Source organism: Eretmochelys imbricata, chromosome 4, assembly GCF_965152235.1.
Source record: "Eretmochelys imbricata isolate rEreImb1 chromosome 4, rEreImb1.hap1, whole genome shotgun sequence".
Classification (NCBI taxonomy): domain Eukaryota; kingdom Metazoa; phylum Chordata; order Testudines; family Cheloniidae; genus Eretmochelys; species Eretmochelys imbricata.
Window position 1 is genome coordinate 139888874 of NC_135575.1, and position 19653 is coordinate 139908526.

Here is a 19653-nt window from a genome sequence, read left to right on the forward strand (position 1 = left end):
CTGCTGTCAACCAAGTGCTGTCTACACCAGGGTTAGGTCGGCTTAACTACACCATTCAAGGATGTGGATTTTTCACATCCCTGAATGATGTAGCTGGTTTGACCTAACTTTTTAGTGTATGCCAGTTGACAATTAAGTCCATCTGGGCAGGGGTAGGCTGGGCTGGTATCTAACCAGGGAGTGGAAAGCAAGATGGGGCTGCAGAAAGGAACTCGGCAGTCACTCCCTAGAGAGGAGGGGATTTGGCAAGAGACAAGGAGGAATCCTAGAGGGGTGTAAGCCCTGGGATCCTGCCTGGGAATACAGACACTGGCAAAAACACAAGGGAGGGTGAAGTAGCCACTGGTAGCAGAGGAAGCTCCAATAGTAACCCAGAGGGGGACAAGAAGACAGAAAAAAAAGTAGGAAGGACCCCAGGAAAACAGCAACAGGGTCTGAGATCATGTAGGCCATGGTTGCTAGACAGAGTCCCTGGACTGGAATCTGGAGCAGTGGGGAAGGCCTGGGTTCCCCTACCAACCACTGGGGAAGCGGTGCAGTCCGGGCACTGGATTGGAAGAGTGTGTGAGACAATTTGTCCTGAAGGACTTTGTGACCCTGGAAGGGGAGGATGACAGTGACCTGGCTGGTGGGCTACATCACAAAGAGGGTGCACCCTGAGTCAAAGAGTAACCAGACAATGTGGTGAACAACTGAAGGAAGGGGGCATCAGATTGGTCATGGACTAACCCCCAGATGCATCCAGAAGGAGGCACCAAAGCAGTGAGTAGTAGACTCCGTGACAGAAGGGAAAGGAGAACAGGGAACATGCAACAGTAGGGCGTTTATTAGAGCCTAAGAGCGGCCATAGTGGGTCAGACCAAAGGTCCATCTAGCCCAGTCTCCTGTCTTCTGACAGCAGCCAATGCCAGGTGCCCCAGAGGGAATGAACAGAACAGGTAATCAAGTGATCCATCCCCTGTCGCCCATTCCCAGCTTCTGGCAAACGGAGGCCAGGGACACCATCCCTGCCCATCCTGGCTATTAGCCAGGATGGGCCTCTCTTCCATGAATTTATCTAGTTCTTTTTTGAACCCTGTTATACTTTTGGCCTTCACAACATCCTCTGGAATGGAGTTCCACAGGTTGACTGTGTGTTGTGTGAAAAAATACTTCCTTTTGTTGGTTTTAAACCTGCTGCCTATTAATTTCATTTGGTGTCCCCTAGTTCTTGTGTTATGAGAAGAAACCAACACTTCCTTATTTCTCCACACCAGTCTTGATTTTATAGACATCTATTATATACCCCCGTGACAAAGCTCCTCCTCTACCTTGGTGGGTCCTGAGCTTATTGGTGGATTTTGCTCACCTCAGAGATTCACAGCAGCCCTCAGTTTGGCCACTTCATGGCTCAAATCTGCTGTTTACTCAGATAACCTCATCAATGGCCAGCATGGGGGAAAAGAGTAAGAACAATCCCTGCAGTTTCTGCTGGTCCACCAGCACCTCTGGTGGAAGCTCCTGTGTTGGGAAGTTTGGGGGAACCCGGGTCCGCCCTGGTTCCAGCCCAGGGCCCTGTGGACTGCAGCTGTCTAGAGCACCTTCTGGAAAAGCTGCACGACAGCTACAACTCCCTGGGCTACTTCCCCTTGGCCGCCTCCCAACACCTTCTTTGTCCTCACCACAGGACCTTCCTCCTGATGTCTGTTAACACTTGTACTCCTCAGTCCTCCAGCAGCACATCCTCTCCCTCCCAGCTCCTTACGTGCACACCTCACTCACTGGAGTGACAGCCTTTTTAAACCAGGTGTCCTGATTAGCCTTAATTAATTCTAGCAGCTTCCCAATTGGTGTCCTAATTAGCCTGCCTGCAATAATTAGTTCTAGAAAGTTCCTGAGTATTCTGGAATAGTCCCTGTTATCTTACCCAGGGAAAAGGAACCTGCTTAACCTGGAACTAATGTATCTATCTTCGACCACTCTCTTGTAGCCATCTGGCCTGACCCTGTCACACCCCTTAGTTCTCTTTTCCAAGCTGAAAAGCCCCCGTCTTATTAGTCTCTCCTCATACGGCAGCCGTTCTAGACCCGTCATCATTTTTGTTGCCCTTTTCTGAAACTTTTCCAATTCTAATAGATCTTTTTTGAGATGGGGCAACCACATCTGCATGCAGTATTCAAGATGTGGGGGTACCAGGGATTTATATAGAGGCAATATGATATTTTCTGTCTTATTATCTATCCCTTTCTTAATGATTCCCAACATTCTGTTCACTTTTTTGACGGCCGCTGCACATTGAGTAGATGTTTTCAGAGAATTATCCACAATGGCTCCAAGGTCTCTTTCTTGACTGGTAAGAGCTAATTTAGATCCCATCATTGTATATGTACATGAAATTTCATCTTGATAAATGCAAAGTAATCGGCCATTTTGTTGCCCAGTCACCCAGTTTTGAGAGATCCTTTTGTAGCTCTTCACAGTCTGCCTGGGACTTAATGATCTTGAGTAGATTTGTATCTTCCCCAAATTTTGCTACCCCACTGTTTACCCCTTTTTCCAGATCATTTATGAATATGTTAAATAAGACTGGGACCAGTACAGGCCCCTGGGGACACCAAGATTTACCTTTCTCCATTCTGAGAACTAACCATTTATTCCTAACCTTTGTTTGCTATCTTTTAACAAGTTACCAATCCATGAGAGAACTTTCCCTCTTACCCCATGACTGCTTACTTTGAAAGGCCGCTCACCAAAGGCTCTTAAGCAAAAGGACCCTCACCCAATTGTTTATAATGGTTTCCCTGTGTTTTTGTTGAAGGTTTTGGTGTCGGTTTATTACTGGTGTTTTGGTGCGTTACTGGCAACTGGCCTGCCTGGCAATAGTTAATCTTGTGCTTTTCTAAAACAGGTTCAAATAAAGGTTTGTTTTTTTTTTTAAATTAAGAAATTTTATTGCCATCATGGTATCACATCCTATAATGTGTGTTTCAAATAATAAAGGTAAACACAGAAGGAACAACGGAAGCTATGTGCAAACATTTCCCCAATACATTTCTCTACATAAAGCCATACTGTAAATCCACAATTCTTGCCTGTTCATAAGTGCTCATGTCATTCATAACTGCAATGCATGGCAATCCACCACTTCCCACACCCATATTTCATTGCATGACGGCAGTTCCTCATTTACTGTGAAGACTGTACAAGCACATTCATAAACGTACTATTCTCTCTTCCAATGGCCTATGCAAAGCATCCCTGACTTTTGTTGCCCCCGTGCACCCTGCCTCGGCTGTTGTAGGTACACTTTCCGGTTGAGTGTACCAGAACAATCCATGACTGTCATAGCTCCATTCAAGGGCAAATGGCTCACCTGTGTCAAGAGCACAGCAAAGCACAATTATGCAGACAGCATTGAGGACATGGGCATCCAAAGGGGCTGTAGACAGCGTCAGCAGGATTTTAAGCTGCCAAACGCACATTCAACCACTGTTCTGCACCTGCTGAGAGAGTATGACTTTGAACCTCTTTGGCCAGGGGCTCTGAAATCATTATGGTTTCATAAGCCCAAGCAAAAGAGGGTATATTGGGTCCCCCAGGACAAAAGTGGGGACAGTAATTCCATTTATTACAACATCATTTGGTGGGAATAGTGTCCCAGGCTGTCCATGAATGTAGACTCCCGATTGTTGGAAACCCTGGCATCATGAACTTTTCCAGTGCAGTCCACATTGGCATCTGTAAATCAGCCTCTGTGGTCCAGAAGGGCTTGCATAACAATGGGGTAGTACCCTTTGCAGTTTATGTACCCACGTGCTCCTTGAGGAGCACGTGATGTGGGCATCTGAGTCAACGGAGCAGTTTGGAAACCCCATTCTCTCAAAAATCAGCAGTTACTTCAGGGATATTATGACCACCACTTTTGGGTAAAATACATGACTGACTGACTGCCTCCAAAACTTTTGCAACCACTTTACATGTGGGTGATTTTCCAGTTCTGAACTGGTTAGCAATGGACTTGTAGCAGTCTGGGATAGCCAGGTTCCAGACGGTTATAGCAACTTGCTTCTGAACCAGTATGGCTGCCCTCATGAGCATGTCCCAATCTGGAGGGTGGGGGAAGCGGCTCACAATGCTCCAGAAATGTAGCTTTTTTCATGTGAAAGTTCTGGTCACTTCATGTGAAAGTTCTGCTGGTCATCTCAGGTCCATATGATGTGATCCCACCAGTCTGTGCTTGTGGCCCTGCTCCAGAAGTGCCAGTCTACGTAGAGGGCATCAGCAACCACAGAGAGTCACAAGCAGCATCAAGCAGTTCTATTCCTCTACGCCTGTATCGTCATCCTTCTCCTCCATCAGGCACCTTTGGTGGATCAGAAACCGCCGTCAGAATGTTCCCCAGCGTCTCGTGGATGCTGTCTGTTTGCTGAAACAGGAGTAAAAGTGCAAGCAAAAGAAGTTCTTCAAAATGGTGATGCCTTCATGTTATTGTTGCCAGGAGCATGCAGACCCAAAAGATGGCATGGCAGGCTGTGTTAGGAACTTGACAGACTGTGACAACTTCCTATTACTTGCAGGGTGAGCAGTCAAGTTCTCGGACACTGCATCACAAACCAGGAGCTAGAACAGTGACAGCTGTTGAGGGCGCTAGGAAGGCTGGTTTGACTTGGGTGTGTGTACTGCAGTGTCGACGCTGAAGCCCCAGGTTTGGCGCCTGGGTCCAGAAATTCTAAACCTAGGGTCAATACACAGCATGGACACTCAAGTCCCAGGCTTGCAAACCCAGGGTCTGTGTATTCAGATGCCACTAACCCTGGGCTTACATTACAGCGTCAACATACCCTACATGCCGGTAGGATTTGGGGCCCTGGCCGTCCCTGCTGTCACATGACAGTGAATCTCTCTTATACTACTTAGCTTAAGAAAAACAGCTTTATTCTAAAGCTTCTCTGCCTCACCTCTACTGAGAGATTCTCCCTAGAGCCTCCCCCTACCCATTCTGCTGCTACAGTTTTAAAGACACAGCACACACACACATCAGCGTGTCTGTATCTCTCCCCATTTCACAGGAACAGACTGGCATCCTTCGGACACCTGCTCAGTCTCATTTTACAGGGGTCATGGAACCAGGATAATTCAAATGTTGATGAAGAGCCGGGATCTGTGACCCTTGCAGTGTCTGATTTCATACCCCCTAGACACATGAGGGGCCTCTCCCCATTCCATCCTCTTATTAAACCCTTGTTGTTGGCTGCTAGTGAAGTATATTTGGGGAGCTGCTTGGAATAAGCATTAAAACCTCAAACAGCATATTGATCATCATCTTTCCTGGTACCATTAAATCAAGCTGATCCATGTCTTCAGCCATCTGCACACAGCTGCATTCGGTTTGTGTTTCCAAGCTCTGGTCCAGTGCCGCTGCCCCCCCCCCCCCCCCCCGAGATAAAACGGTTCTGCAAAAGGCATGGGAAACCAAAGTGCTCTTTTAGCTCACTGGCTTTGTGTGAGCACCTGTGACAGTGCCCTCTAGTGGCTGGGCCAGAGAGAACGAGACCTATGAAAGCTGCTGGGTTGAGCCACCAGGTGTGGGGGAAGGAGGATTCAGCCTTCACAGACAAATGCATGCCTCCAGTTCCTTCGCTCGGGGCTTTTCTTTAGTAACAGAGGAACAAAGATTCAAAGCAAAGCAGCTCAGCCGCACTGCCCTCGGAGTTGTGTCTAACCTTGTCTCTGGGGCTCCACCACCATTTCTAGCTGCAACTTCACACCCAACTACTCCTCCTCCCTGCAGGTGTCTTCCTCTCAAACCTTCCACATGACAGATGTGGAGACCTCTGCCCATGGCCTTCCCCGATCCCCAGCCTAGTCTCTCCTTGGCTCCCCGCTCAAGAAGTGGGACATTTTGTATGCAATTTCCTGTAGGACTCACGACAAGGAGCAGGCACCTGACCTGCAGCCACAGCCCCCAGTTTGATGGCTTTGGGGCCCTTTAACAGTACCTTAGGATACATGGATGCACACAGAGGCTCAGTGTCCTGTTCCAAACCATTACAAGTGTTGATAAATTGTAGTCAATTGCTTGACTACACATTGGTTCATTAAGATAAAGGCCGAAGAACCAATGTCAATCAGGTTTATTGCTCCAAGCCAATAACAACGTACAGGTAAAAGGTTTATACAATACCTGCCTCTGGGAAGCCATCGCGTGCAGCAATGTTACATTCACCTTATGCAGAAGGTGAACTCCCAAAGTTACACATTTCAGCTGGTAGTATTTATGATGATTTTACAGGTTACACATCTCTTAACAGGTCACTAAAATCCAACTCATCAGTTTTTCCCAGTTCCCTATTCCGTTCTTTCTCTGTCTGTGTTCTGGATACTAGCATTCCAGGTACTGGTCCATGAAGGCACTTCCCTAGCTTGTACTAAGACATAGAATGAGTCTATCTTGATTTTGACACATTCCCTTCTTCCTTGTGCCAAATGCTTACTTCAGCAAATGCAAGGAATTATGGGATACATAGCATAAATGAACAGGGCTACAGTTCAGGCCCATTTACAAGCAAATATTGTAACAGTGAACTAGCCTAATGTTATTGATGCTTAATGCATTGTAACACATATGGTGCAGATAATACATATTATACATTTCATAATAATGTGTATTATCTGCACCATGTGTTGGTATGTATTAAGCACCAGTAACATTAAGAGCAAATATTGTAGCCAACATATAGTAGTCATAGCTAAGAGAGTGCTCTTTTAGATCAAGTGGTGAAGGTTTGTGGTTTTAAAGGATCAGGGTTCTAATCCTAGTATTGGGAACCAGGAACACTCAATCATGAATAAGGCCTCCAAAAATAAATAAAAAAATCCCCCAATTTTTTTTTTTTTTTTTAAATCATGAGGAGTTTTCTTGGGTTTTGGGTTTTTTTTAATATTTCTGGGAGTCTCTGTATTTGCCGTCCAGTTTGAGCCTTTATGGCTGCACTTGGTCATGTTTTTAAACCTTTTTCCCCACAACCATCATGGCTAGAAACGTCCTGTTTTAATAAAAGCTTCGATTCTAACTTAATCCCATGACTCCAGAAAGCTGTCGCCGTGTGTGATTTATATATTAACTCTGTCTGTAGTGTATGGTTTCCTTACAACTTTTGGCAAAAAAGGGTGGGGGAAAGACCTGGTGAACATTAGTGTGAGCTTTGCCCATGCTGCCCTGCCAATATGCATAATGTCTGACCTAAAAGGATCCCCCATCGCTGTGGGTCTGCCCCTCTTGATTTAGAGTGAATTTTATTAAAGCAATTGCTACTGCTGGAATTTAAAGGGAGCTGAAATGATGGGTTGTATTAACAGATGCAGTCAAAGCCTCAGAGGACACAGGAACACTGCTGTATTATCAGGCTGTATTTACAAGGATGCTAACTTGTTTATATTGTCACCAGAAATATGGGACACAGAGCATGCATCTTGCTAGCATGCCCAAGAGGGTAATTCATTGCCTGCACTGCTTGCAAAGATAATACATAAAAAAAACCTGGTACTTATATAGCACCTTTCATTCGAGAATCCCCAAAAAGCACCTTAGATACATAAAGGCATTAAACCCTTTGACACCACTGTAAAGCATCAACCAGATGTAGGATGGGGAAACTGAGGCAGAGCGTCTTGCTGGCTTATCCGAGCTCACACAGCAAACCAGTAATAAATCTGAACAGAATCTATGTTTCTTGACTTCCAGGCTGCTGCTCTAAATGTTAGACCACCCTCCTCCCACCTCAGTGCATCATCGTACATATTTATACCCTCACCTTGCCAAACAGCAGCCAGTTGACTGACATAGGATCATGGGATTTAAGGATTTTTTCCACTGTTTTCTTCCTAGCTGATTAATGTTTGGTATCCAAAAGTAACTGACTGGCTAGTCATTGGCTAAGGCAGTGTCATGACCCTGTCTCCTAAATACCCCAGAAGGTACATTGAAAAGGCAATATTTTTAGGGCACTTACTTAGGCTGTAAGCTATTTGGACTAGGGAACATCTTTTCCCTTTTACAGCATCTAGCACAATGGGATTCTGTTCTCTGATTGGAGCCTGTTCGTGCTTCTGTAAAAACAAGACAACCCACCTCCCCCCACAGATTCTTATATCAGAGATATTTAAACGTATGCCACACAGTATAATGTGTTTGCACATTCCCTGGTCTTGATGCGGCACATAAGGTATTTTAAAATCCTACGCCATGGCTGTTACGCAGAGAGAGACTATCCAACAGAACTGCTCCAGGGTGTGTGACAAATTCTGATTTTTGTGGGGGTAAAATTGCTCGGATTCCGACTCAGCTGGTCACTCGAGCTCATCAAAAATGGTTCACCACTATTTTTGGTCAAGGAAAAAAGGCATTTTGACTAAATGGGAAGTTGTGTCAGAAATATTTCCATTTTCATTGTGACTCTGGGGGAGGGAGGGTGTACCAGAAAACAGACACCCAGAAAAAACAACTTGTTTTTAAACACCTTCAGAATGGTGTTGGGTCATTGCTCCAGCTCGGAGGGCTGGTTGTGCATTAGAATCATAGAATATCAGGGATGGAAGGGACCTCAGGAGGTCATCTAGTCCAACCCTCTGCTCAAAGCAGGACCGATCCCCAATGAAATCATCCCAGCCAGGGCTTTGTCAAGCCTGACCTTAAAAACTTCTAGGGAAGGAGATTCCACCACCTCCCTAGGTAACGCATTCCAGTGTTTCACCACCCTCGTCGTGAAAAAGTTTTTCCTAATATCCAACCTAAATCTCCCCAACTGCAACTTGAGACCATTACTCCTTTGTTCCATACCACCACCCTTTTGTCCAAAGGGGATATCAGTCTAGTGGGCAAGACATGTTGGCAGCCATGGTTTGCTGCCTAGAGTGAGGGGTTGGTTTGGAAGAAGATGCAAATAGAAGAGGCATTGGGACAGGATGGAGGCAAGCAGGTAGAATCACCAAAGGCACAACCTTCTTCTACTCTAAGTCTCAGTGAGCAGTCTGTACATATTTCATTCAAAATAGTTTGTGCTTGTAATGGCCTGGCACCCACTTCTCACAAGCGCTCCCTCACATCAGGTGACTCTTAAGTCTTTAGTCCCAGCCCTGGTATTGGGCCATACCCCCAGGGCTTCCTCTCTGAAGGCAATGGTTTCGCTAAGTAGTTCAGATGCCCTTCTGGAGATTTACTGCTGTCCAATTGTAGGCTACTTCCCCAGTGGCCTATGGCAGGGAGGACCCTGGCCCATTCACTACTTCAAGTCCCAGCCCAGGGACCCTAAGAATAGGAACCATGTGCTGCCATGCCCCTTTAACTAAACTGCTTCAGTTCCCTGTTCCACTTCCCCACAGCCCCAGTCTTCAACAAAGCTTCACTCTTACCTCAGGGCCCTTCCATGTTCATGCCCAGCAGCCAGCCAGGAGCTCTCTCTTGCTCCCCAGGTCCCTGCCTACACTGAGCTGTCTGTGGTGCTGCAGTTCCCTTTGGCCAGTCAGGAGCACCACCTGCTCTGCAGCTCCTTTTATATGGCCCTCTTGGGCCCTGATTGGCTGCTCCCTGCAGCCACTCTAGGCTGCTTGGAGGACTCCTCTACTGCTCCTTTCCTGGGAGGGGTGGGGGAGGACACTGAGGCCTCCAATAAGGAGCCTCTGGGTCTAGTCCAGGCAATCAGAGTGCTCCTATAATGTTTGGCTCTGGTTAAGTCAAAATACCATGAGAATAACCTTCTCTGTGGTATTTTAGTGTTTTCTTTCCGGATCAGACTGGGAAGCACAGAAGAAGTGAGAACTGGAAAATAAAGAGAAACTGGTGGAACTTCTCCAAAGCTCAAAAATAAAGAAAGAAACTTTTGGGTTTGAGTTCACAGCACAAGTTCAGGATGGCTCTGATTTTAATCTAACTGTGTGGCCCATTCCTACATGCATTAAGAATAGATACGTTAATGAAGGCCTAAAGAGATATTCCACAAGAACAAATGTTGGGAAAGTCTTTTATGTATCTAATGACACTTAATTTCCATAGTAAATGCCTAATGTTTAATGAGTATTTTATTCTCTCCCCATTTACATATTTATAGTTAACTTTGGTAGCTGTTTGTGAGTAATTAGCCGTCTGTCTAAAGGAAGCCAATGAACTATAGAGCCACATGCTCATTCAAGTGATGGCAGTGGAGGTCTGAACCTGTCCCTGGGTTACTCTCCGAACTTGTCTGCTGGGTGCCTCTGTTATGCAAGTATTTTATTATAGGTAGTTGAAGGAAAACCAATGAGGGAGAGAGATGGATTAGGCTATAATGAGGATGAAGCTGAGCAAAAGGAAAATCTGGGCTCAATATCAAGGACAGTTCCTAGCCGCGAGATTAACTGTGCTGTGGAACAAAAAAGAAGTTGTAGAAACCCTGTCACTTCAGTCCCCTGAAAATAGACAGGACCAAGCTTGTAAGCAGAGTGCATAAAGAACAATTCTTCATTGGCCAGCATGGGATGGAGGGACGGGGTGCGACTCACCACTGTAGCACCCCATGCTGGACATCCCGGGGAACAGCTCAGCTAGCCAGTGCGCCCTCTTCTGGTGGTGTCTTGCCCCAGTCACTTCTGCTCCAGGGACCCGCATCACTCCCGGGACCGCAGCATCCTCTTCATGATACAGCCCCTCCGGCTGTGCCGCACTCTATGCTCCCCCCTTCCAGAGGACAGTATCACCATCCACTGCCCAGCCACTTCCCTCAGTGGCTTCTGCAGCCACTTGTCTAGCCACTTCCTCAGTGGCAAGGTGGGGGAAGGCCGGAACCCGGGCCCACCCACTATTCCAGGTCCCGGCCCAGGGACCCTGTAGATGGCAGCCACATGCTGCATCTCCTCCAACCTCTCAGTACCTTTCCCTGGGCCACTTCCCTGCAGCCCCCCACCCCTTGTTTGCCCTTGCCTCAGGGCCTCAGCCTGCAGATCCCTGCAGCCCGCTAGGAGCCGTCTTTAGCTCCCTGGGTCTCTGCCTCCAGCACTGTTCTGTCTGAGGAACTTGCTACCTTCAGCCTGCAAGGCAGGCCTCCTCCCTCTTCAAGCACCAGGGAGTGACTGAAGCAGCTCTGCAGCCCTTTTTATATGGGTCAGCCTGGCCCTGATTGGTGCTCCTCACAGCCCCTCTGATTGGCTGCCTCCTGTGCAGCCTCCCTAGGGCTCTATTAATCCCTTAGATCCCAGTGTGTGGGCAGGTGCCCCATCACAGGTGAATTAAGTGACATACTAGCTCGTCTCTCTGTCAGGTGTCTGTGGGTCTTTCCTATACCTTTGACTTTGTTGGGTGGAAAAGTTGAAAGTCATTTCTCTCCCAGAGCTGCCTGTCTAACCAGAGAAATTTGGGAATGGAGAAGTCCCAACCCCCACTGCTGGGGCAGGATTGTTCCATACAGTTTGTTTTCTAGTGCTGTATAATCATGTTTCCACATGGAACGTCCTACTCATGAAAATGTCACCAGAGGTTGCAGAGCAGATTATTGCAGGAGGTGACTGGAGTGTCCCTGGGCTCCCAGCCGGCCTCGCTGCTCAGTCCCCAGGCACGTGCATAAGACAAATGACCTTCGTTTAGCTGTTGCTCCCTTTAGTCAGGGCGCCATCTTCAGCAGTCGCACCCCAGCAACAAGAAGCCGGCTGCCGGCTGCAAACCACCATGGCAGGCCCATGTCTGGCCTACCTTTCTTCAGGGAATCTCTGGCAGATGGGGGCGTTTCAGGGAGTCCCTGTTCCCAGTCAGGCCTCTCTCTCCCTTTTAACCCCTCCCTCCAAGCCTGATGCCAGGGTGGGGCTGACCAAGCCCTCAGGAGCTCGTTAACCCGTTCTTGGGGTTTCTGCCCTCCATCACATGGGCACAATGGACGAAAGTCTTCTCCTTTGCACCCACAAAACACCACACATGCCAACGGAGCTGGACGATTAGCCAGGGCTGAACTTTGACAAGGGCCAAGCCAGTCTGATCGGGGACTGGTTCAAAGATTATGCCTAGGGTTGCCAATTTTCTAATTGCATAAAACTGAACACCCTTGCCCCGCCCCTTCCCTGAGGCCTCTGCCCCATCCCTTCTCCAAGGCCTTGCCCTCCACTCACTCCACCCCCCCTCCCTCCTTCACTCGTTCGCCCCCACCCTCGCTCAGTCACTCATTTTCACCATGCTGGGGCAGGGAGCTGGGGTGTGCGAGGGGGCTCCAGGCTGGGGCCAGAGGGTTCAGAGTGTGGGTGGGGGCTCCGGGCTGGGGCAGGGGGAAAAGGCGGTCACTGGTGTAGGAAAGGGAAATGAAGAGTAAACTAAGAGATAATATACCCCTCAGATGGGTGTGGAGCTCATCAGGAAGTATGAGCCTGTAGTTCTCCCAGCAGTCAGCAAGCTAGCCACATCCAAGCTGCTGCTCAGCAGTAATACACAATGGGGCTGCTCAGAGCCCGTGGGCGTTAGCAAGAGCCTTTCCATTGACATCAGTGGGCTTTGGATCAGGCCCTATATGAATCAACCTAACCACATGCCTCCCAGTGGCACCAACATGCTCAGGCAGGTATTTCATGCCTGTGTCTCACCGTCTTCTGAATACGTCCCGAAAGGGGGTTGTGCGGGATCTCTGTGGAAAGCTACGAACTCGCCGATTGCCATGGTTACCACGTGACGTTACTGCAGGGCGTAATCTGAGTGCTGTGTAACATGTAGGATACAGGGTTCCAAAACGGTCAAGGTGAAACTTGTCACCCATCGACGTGGAAACAATGGACACCCACAGAACCAGCCCTGTGTTCGCCATCTGGACCAGGCATGGGTTTGAGGATTTACAAAGAAAAGAATCCCCCCAAAAGTCTCTGAATAGCCCCCCCCCCGACCCTGGTAAAAGCCAATAGTCTGTAACTGTATAAGAGAAGAGGGAAAGGCACAAGATCTGATCCATGATGGAGAAGACTCTGTGCTACTGGGAATGTCTCATGAAAGGTGGATCATAACTTTCTGGGCTGGATAAGCGCTGTAAGGACTGGCCGTTGGGTAATACCTTACTAGACAGGAAAATAACTTGTTAAGAAGTACAACAGCCTATGTTTTGTGTTTTAAGATTTTCTTTTACCTGTAACCTCATGTTTCCAAATCCTTATGCTTGCTTGAACAGGAATCTCTAGCTCAAGCTCTGTTAAATAACCCCCAATTTGCTTTTACTACAGACATGTCTAGGGGCCTTGTGCTAAGGAGAGTGTTGAACTGAGGCGAAGCCAGTGACTGGGGCGCGTCGCTTCGCTGGAAGCAGTGGATGGGTGTACACTGCAGGGGTCCAGGAGATAAGAGACTGGGCACTCATGTGTAACAAAGTGTGGTGTGTAGATGGCTAGGCAGCCTGCAGAGAAAACATGCAGGGCTTGAGGAACCCAGAGCAGAGAAGTTCTTCTGCATTGCCAGAAGTTGGGGAGAGTTACCCCTGATGGGCACAGACAAGGAGCCCTCCAGCTGCGTGCAGATGGTAGCAATTCACCCCAGACACTTGAGTTAATCCCGAATAGTGTCACACCCCCAGTTATCTTTTGTCTTGGTGTCCCTACCCCCAATGGTTGCCATAGAGAGAAAGCCAAGAGCTGCTGGCCATGACGGCTAAGGAGCTGCAGGTGCACCCCACAGAGAGACCAGAGGGAAGGAGTCAGAGGCAGAGGACGGCGAGGTGAGAGCAAGTCAAGATGGAGGCTGTGTCTACATCCTGCCCCACAGTCGGCTCTAGCTCTGAAGAGGACCTTGGAGCAGGGCCTTGCCTAACGCTCTAGACTGACAGCAGAAGAAACAGCAGCAAGTGGAGCCATGTTCATCGTCTCTCAATTGCTCCACGTCAGAGCTGCTCAGCAGAGAATCAAATGGTCGGCTCTGAGGCGGACATTGCCATGTGTTACACCAGGGCAAAACTGGAGTGACTCCATTGAAGTCAATGGAGTTTAACCAGCATGAAACTGAATTAACCCAAAGGCAAGAATCAGGACTTTTCCCTGGAAGGTGAAATCTAAGCCGCATTTATCATGCCACTCACAAAATCACCGGTAAGGAAGATTCCCTCATTAAATATCAGGCAACAACTGCATTGGCAATGCTCTAAAGCCAGGCACAACGGACTACAGCTCACTCTTTCCCAGTGCTGCTGAGACCGTGTGGCTAATGGTAATAAAAAACCCCTCCTTTGCATCAATAAAGCAAACAGATTTTTGGAGCAGCAAGGTACCAGTTGGATGCTCTCAAACTTTGAAGGTTTTCACATTAAGAGGCCTTCACAGGAAGTGGCAAGTTTGTGACTTGATAAACATTTACAAAGGAGAAGTTGAAGAAAGTACAAATGAGTTTCACCGCAGTTTTAATTACTGTAATTTTCTCTCGTAATGGTAATTTCTGTAATTAATGGCTGTATTTTTCTAGAGTGGCGGTATTTGGGGATGACACAAAATGAGAAAGTGTTTTTGTTTCAGTGACAAAAGGAGCAGATTAGCTGGTTGAATGCTGATAGAACATGTCTGATGGGGAGAACAGGGGGGAGGACGGATAGCGATTTTTTCAGCAGTTTGTTTGCTGTATTATCCGTACTTTAAGGGAACTAACTGCAGCATCAGTAATACTGAAGGCTGAAGGCCTCCAACTTCTATTGTGGTCAATGGACATGCACTGTGCTCAGGACCGTGCAGGACCGGATCCATAGGATTTACATTTGACATGTGCTTCAATGGGCAGACTATGCCTTAGAGGAAGGTACTAGACAGGGATTCCACGGATCATGGGTCAAATCCTTGCTCTGCTCCAGCCTTCATGGCTGACTGCTTAATCTTTCTGTGCCTTATCCCCTTTCACAGCTAGCGAATTGCGCTAATAATACTCCTCTGTCTGCCTTTTTTATTCATACTGTAAGCTCTTCAAGGGAAGCAGTGGTTCTTACTATGTGTTTGAACAGAATCGAACACAATAGGGCCCAGTCTCAATTCTTCATTTAAACAAGAAAACTCCATGCTGCTATATACTAAAAATGAAATTGTTACAATGTTGTGGATTAGGTAAAACATCACCGAAGCCAATGGGGGTAACCACCACCCTTCATTTAAGATCGCTGTAAGAAACAGTTAAGCTCCTTGTCAGCATCCCCCATCTAAACAGAGGCATATGCGAGTCCACCCTGGAATGAGACCTATATGGGTGGAGAGCTTTGCTGGGTGCTATTATGAGTAGGGGGAGGCTAGTGGGGGGGAGACAAGCAGAGAAGCACATAGGAAAATATCAGAGAAGCAAGCAACAGACCCAGCCTGGATAAGCACAAGAGTTTGGCGCCCTCTGGAACTCGGCACCCACAGTGACCCTCTTCCTGGCCCACCCCTAGAACCAAGCAGATTTTGTTCTATTCTGACATGCACCTGACAGGAGTTATCTTCCTAGAGTCAATCAACTAGCAACTCCGTGAACATTTTCAGTCGAAATTAACTTGTCTCAAGAGACCAACCTACGTTAGCGTTTCCAAGACTAGAGGAAGGAAGATAATGAAGTCCAGGTTTCACCTGAAACCTTTCCAGAGAGAAACAATGATCTCATACTTGCCCGGTCCCAGCATGGAGCCATTTACTCACAGACTTTCCTTTGTTAATGCAAAGGACTCTGGGATTCTCTGGATTTAAGATGATAAATCCCATATTTTATGTCAGAAGATGGCTTTGAGCATTGAAGTCAGTGGTAAAGCAAAGAGCCTGACTGTCTAGGTTCTTATATGCCCCTTCTCACCATAGTAATCTGAGCGCCTAAAATGTTAACGGTGCCTCTTTGAAACATCTGCAGTCAATGCGGATGAAACAAAATCCCTCCCTTACATCAGTGGAATTGCTCCTGAATAACACTGGTGTATGTAAATAGAACCCATGTTCTGTAACTCGCTGGGTTTCAAGAAGCAACTACATTCAGAAAGACTTAATCTGAAATCTTACCATGAAATATATAATAACAATTGTATCTCTTTGACAACTGATTTTTGACCCTGAGATGCAAACTGCTGAAATGGATTTTTAAACCTACAGTGACTAAATTCCACCTTGTGTCCTATTTTGAGAAAGGATCAGAGGGAGCAGACGATGATTGTGCTGTTGGAATGGTTAGCCCCTGGGAAAGACTCCACCAAAGTGTTTGGGTTTTTTACTTTAAATTCTGAAGTTTTGGAGCAGCAGTGCATCTCTTCTCTCAACCCCTCCCCTCAGGAATGGCTACCGAGCTGCATAAAGTTAAAATAACTGCTTACAGCAAAAGACTACGAGAAAGGGAATTTCCAGCACACTCAGATACAAATGGACAACAATGCATAGCTTCAAACCCAGCCTGTTAAACTCCTCCAAAGGAGGCCAAGTTTGCATGAAGCTGGCATCACCTACCTCCTTGGCTGGTGAACTGAGCTGGTCAAAGGAACAGTGGAAGATCATGAACACATCTTACCCAGATTTGCATCAGGTGTAACCCATGCTCATGCAGTGTGATGCTGTCCCTGCTAGACCCTCTCTAGCTGTATATGCAACAATGCCCCTGATGGGGGTGTCTGGAGGGACACAGCCAGGACTGCGGGATCTTAAAGCGTAACCCTCTATTGTCTGAGCCAAAGGAGCAGGTCTGTTAGCCCGAGGGCAGAAGCAGGGAAGCTGTGGCAGCGTGGGTGGCCACACTAGTCCTCTGGCAGCTACGCCATGCTGCTGCCTATGCTGTGGTGATTTCTCTGATAGCTTTAGTGAGCTAGATCAAAGCTCACTCGGGGATCCCTACCGGTGCTGCAGTCACCCCTCTGGCCTCCCCTTGGCTACACTTGCCAAGGTTGCGAGGCTCACCCTCCCTTGGTAGCTGTGTGCCCTGGCTCTGCACTGCCCTCACACTCCGCTGGCCTGGGGAAGGAGACCCCAGCTGCAGAGGAGGGGGTGGGGAAGGAAGCTGTACCCAGTTCTCCCACCCAGCAGCACAGAGCACTAACCAGAGTGCTCCCGGGCCTGGCCCAGCTCACATCATCACCACCAGTCGATTTCTCCCTCCAGGGCGTGTCAAATGCCCAGGCATGGAGCACACCGTGGGAAGGCTCAGTCTGAGTGGCCCTGTGCGGAGAGCAGTGAAGCAGTAGTAGGCTGCCCCGGAGAGAGCAGAACCATTGTATTGCCACCCAGCCCCGCCCCGGGCCCGGAAACTGACAAGCACAACAATGCAAGTGAGTCACCCAGCGCTGATTCTGGCTCAGGAAACTGCAGTCACTGTGTAGAGCTGTTAGCTTGGGAACCACCAACCCATCTCCTTACCAGATGGGTGCACTGTGTGTGGAGAAGGGATCCGCTCGGCGCTGCCATGGCTTCTGGATGTCCTGCGGGATCGCACAAAATTTATTCCTTCCCCCACCCCAGTCGCAAGCTCTCTGTCCCAGCTCAGACACTCAGGGTGTCACTTGGGAGAGGGTTTTAATCAGTGTCTCATTTGTAATGAAAGAGGCGCCGGGGCTCAAGCAATTAGGTGCCAGGGCTCAAACAATTGCTTTACGTTCATAATTTACACGGCAAGTCCAGAGGTGCTGGGGCTAGGAAGTGCCATCTGAGAGGTGCCGGGGCTCAGGCCTGGCAAGCCCCGGCACAAATTTGGCACTGTTTTTAATGCAGGAGAACACGCCGGTTGTGCCCGGCATAATTCCACTGATTTTGGCAGAGCTAAATCCAGATTGGGGGTGAGGATCTGGCCTCAAATTAACCTCTGAATCAGTTCACAGGTCTATAAAGGCCACCCCCCTTTCTTGTGTCTCTGTATTAAGGAAAACAGGGCTTTGCCAGGAGTTTCCGGCATCCTGACATTGCCTGTCAGCCAGAACATCGACCAGCGGCAGCCGGCGCATCCTAAATTATGCCAGGGAACTAGATGGGAACATGGCCCACCCAGAATCAGGCATGCACAGATAACTTAAAGTCACCTTGTCCCACTCCATCTAGATTGCACTGTGCACTCCCCATCCACAGCCAAGATTCAGGCATGAAAATCAGGCCCTATTTGTATGAGATCCCCAGGTCAGGGGGTTCACTCAAGAGGTTCAGAACTGAACCTGGACCCCAAAGAGCCCAAGATGGGCAGCAAGGAGGCCCAATCGCTAAGGCTTATTTGTTCAAATGAAACCTGTGTTAGGTAGTTAAACAACTAGAGTATAGCAAGAGGAGGGATAGCCTTGCGAACTGGGACACGGGAGACCTCTGCCCCACCAGGCTTGAGCCAGACTGCCTTCTGTTGCGGTATTCCCAGGCATTGGGTAATATCCCTATCAACCAGTAGGGGAGCAGAAAAAAAGAAGTGGGTAAACTAACCCACACTAAACTCCATATTCCCAAAATGAGACTTGGGTAAACTCAGTTTACCCTCGATTGCACCACTGCTTTAAACAGTCTGTGAATCCCCTCGCAATGGTCACTGTGCTTGGTCTTAGAAAGCAGCTGGAGAGGCAGCGTATCTATGGAGCTAGGCCTTGGACTGTACGTGTGCCTAACGAATGTGGTCGTTAGCCTCTGCTGTGCCCATGTGGTTCTGTCACACCTTTGTTATTGTGCAGAGGGCAATGGCCACAAATGCCTAGAAACCTTAAGGCCTGTTTGGTCATCTAGCCTGTCCCCTCTGCCCAGTGTCCTGCGTTATTTGGCCAGTCTCCTGGACGGTGCTTCCACCATTGTGATGATACGTAGCATAAAGGCAGGTTAACGTCCATTAGACGAGGGCCGCATGGAGCGGTGGCAGTGCGTAATGCTCATGGGGCACCCCAAAAAGCTGCGCAATAATCGTGGATGCTGCACAGCAGCCTCCTGCAAACACCCCGCTCCGGAGACTCACACTGTCGCAGCCTGACTGATCTCCCTGTTGGAAAATGTTTCCCGATACTCAGCCCCCGTTTCCTTTTGCTCACCCCCATCGGGCTGGCTGGGGCAAGTTCCCTCCCACGCGTGGTGTTTACACCCTTCAGCTATCACTGTGGGACCAACTTAGTTCCCTACCACTACACGGCAAATATAAAAGTCCAGTCAATGCAGGCCCACTGATTTACACCAGCTGGGGTTCGGGTGCATGTGTCTTGTGCTTCTTTGCTGCTTCAAGGTGGCTCCATAGCTCAGTGGTTAGAGCACTGGTCTTGTAAACCAGGGTTCGCAAGTTCGACCCTCGCTGGAGCCTGTAGTTTATTGGGGGGAGGGATAGCTCAGTGGTTTGAGCATTGGCCTGCTAAACCCAGGGTTGTGAGTTCAGCCCTTGAGGGGGTCATTTACAGATCTGGGGCAAAAATTGGGGATTGGTCCTGCTTTAAGCAGGGGGTTGGACTAGATGACTTTCTGAGGTCCCTTCCAACCCTGATATTCTATGATTCAAGCGGACCAGTCCTTGGCTCTTGTTTTTCCTGGTAACAAGATGGATAGTGGCCATTAACCATGGCTTCCACTGCTCTGAATGGGCACGGGGAGCACTGGGGAAACCAGAGAACATGAAAGCCAGTTGTCATCACACTTGCCGTGTGCAGGGCTGAGGCGGGAGAACAAGACCATGGCACGACGGTTGTAAAGGTGATTTGTCTCTCGTCCTTCCTGGGCTCTATGACCTGATCGCCTGGCTGTAACTGTTACTGTTCCCCTTAGGCT

The 19653-nt window shown here is 48.4% G+C and overlaps 1 non-coding gene across 1 annotated transcript; it reads left to right on the forward strand.

The window, feature by feature from the left end:
- Positions 1–19122: 19122 nt before the first annotated feature.
- Positions 19123–19195, forward strand: TRNAT-UGU (transfer RNA threonine (anticodon UGU)). Its single transcript has one exon. It is a non-coding gene; the product is annotated as a tRNA-Thr (tRNA).
- The last annotated feature ends 458 nt before the right edge of the window (positions 19196–19653 follow it).